Below are 2,424 nucleotides of genomic sequence, written 5' to 3'. Positions count from 1 at the left end.
TTTGAACTTGGTAGATCCAGATCTGGTGCTAAGGCAATAACTGCACCAAAGCCCTGCACCAAAAGTCAGAAGACAGTGCTATACAAAATGACAAAGAGAAGGGGCAAAATGCATTCTCAGCCTCCAAGCCCACCCAAAACAAATGCAGGAGACAATAGCATAGAAGAAATTGGAAATCACACACCTGAAATCTCTGAAATAATAGCATCTGATGTAAAGAAACAACTGCAAAAAAGTATAGAGGAAATCAGATTAGAAATAATTTCTGAAGTAAAAAAAGAAATGATAACTATAATGAAATAATTACTAAGTCTTCTAAAGAAGATACTGATGAAAAAAATAGAGGAGAATAGAAAAATGATGGAATCCTTGAATGAGCAATATAGGAAAAAAATAGAATGTATAAAGCAGATTCAAAGAGATATACCGAAAATTAAAACCTCAATCACATGCTGAATCAAAGTGAAAATAGATTTTCAGACATTGAAGACACCATTGTAGCTAATGAAAAGATAAGAAAAGCTCTCTAGAAACAACTAGGAAGCAGGAAAAAATAATTCAGCATCTACAAGATGATGCAAAGATGAACAACATAAGACTAATAGGCATCAGTGAGAAAGAAGGAGCCAATAAAAAAGACATAAAAAGTATATGGGCAGAAGTAATGGCAGATAACTTCCCAAATATGTGGAAATAATCTGACATTCAGGTAACTGAAGCATATAGAACTCCAAATAACATCAACCCAATTAAAAACATACCAAGACAAATGATAATAAAGATCCCAGAAATTCAGCACAGGAACAGTGTACTAAAAGCCACTAGAGAAAAGAAACAGATCACATTTAAAGGAAAACCCATCAGAATAACCACAGATTTCTCTTTACAAACCATCAAGTCAAGAAGAGCATGGAGCAAAGTACTATAAGTCTTGCAAGAAAACAAATTCCAACCCAGACTGATATACCCTGCAAAACTCTCTTTCAAGTTTAATGGAGAAGTGAAATACTTCCATAACAAAGCACAACTAAAGAATTTCATGACAACAAAGCCAACCCTATACAGATTACTAAAAGATATTCTAGAGAGGAATCAAAATGACCACAACTCCATGAATGAGGATGAAAAGAACCCACCAAATAGGGCAAACAATTAAACATAGGAGGAAAAAGAGGTATACAACAGCAGGTAAACAACATAAGTCAGTACATCTCAATTATAGCTATCAAAGTAAAAGGACTCAATTCACCAATTGAAAAAAACAGACTGGCAGAGCAGATTTGGAATCAAAATCCAACAATATGCTATACAAGACTTCATCTATCAATTGATTGGTTTATCTTCAAAGTTTTTTACAGCTAATAATTTCAATAGTTCTATGATTTGTGCCTCAGGAACACAATTATTTTCATGAATCATAAGTCACGCTTTGTCCTGGCTTTATGGCTTATTGACTCAGAAATAAATTTTCTGCAAAATTAGAATTCAGTGTAGATGCTGCGAAAGTCCTTATCAATTTGAATGTGGGGAAATTAGAGAAATCATGCAATTAAAAAAAGTAAAGGTATTCTATACTATACATCTTAGTTTGGGAATATGTCTATAAAATAAACATGTATGTACATTGTTCTCAAATTCTGTAATTATTTTAAAGAAAAAGTCACTTAAATCACATTCCAATTGTTAAATGATAAATTCTCTTCTAATTCTAGAGAAGTATATAAGAAATCTTATTGGTAAATATTACTTTTATGTCATGTCCTAGATATTTCTTTAAAATAGATATTTAATTGGTAGATCTTCATTTGGCTTCCAATCTGCTTCTTAATCTTGAATTTTATTTAGTCTTTTTTGTATTAATGTTTAGGTTTGGATTTTGGTTATGTAGTGTTTACTGTTTTTAATGTGAAAATATGTGCTCTTTATTTATCATTCTTCTGTTTTCATCACTGCTGTGGTCTGTAATTTCACACTTCTTGCCATTTTTTTATCCCAAAATCCTATGAGTAGGTTTCAGACCACTGTTCTTTATCCTTCATTTTGTTTTTTAATTCAGTGAGACATTTTGATGTGTGTATATATGTGACATGCACAACAATCTTTACTACTCTCTATGTCATCAATTGTATGAAAGTTATGAACATAATATTTTCTTATTTTATATAAAAAATTAAAAATATAAGATGTATTTCAGAGTTATATAATTTAATACAACTTGTATTGATACAATAGGAATTTGAAAACTTTTCTTGTACAAAATAATTAATTATGAAAATTTTCTTTAATAATTAGAAGACAAGTCAAAGTTCATTTTATAAAACCTCTTACTTTAGGTAATTTAAACAAAAGAAACTCTTTTATTGAAAGAAGAAGGTGGAAGAGGAGGAGGAAAAGGAGGATAAGGAAGAGAAGGAGAAGGAGAAG

This window comes from Octodon degus, unplaced genomic scaffold, assembly GCF_000260255.1.
Source record: "Octodon degus isolate 3935 unplaced genomic scaffold, OctDeg1.0 scaffold00225, whole genome shotgun sequence".
NCBI classification, from domain to species: Eukaryota; Metazoa; Chordata; class Mammalia; order Rodentia; family Octodontidae; genus Octodon; species Octodon degus.
Note: the sequence above shows the minus strand (reverse complement) of the source record.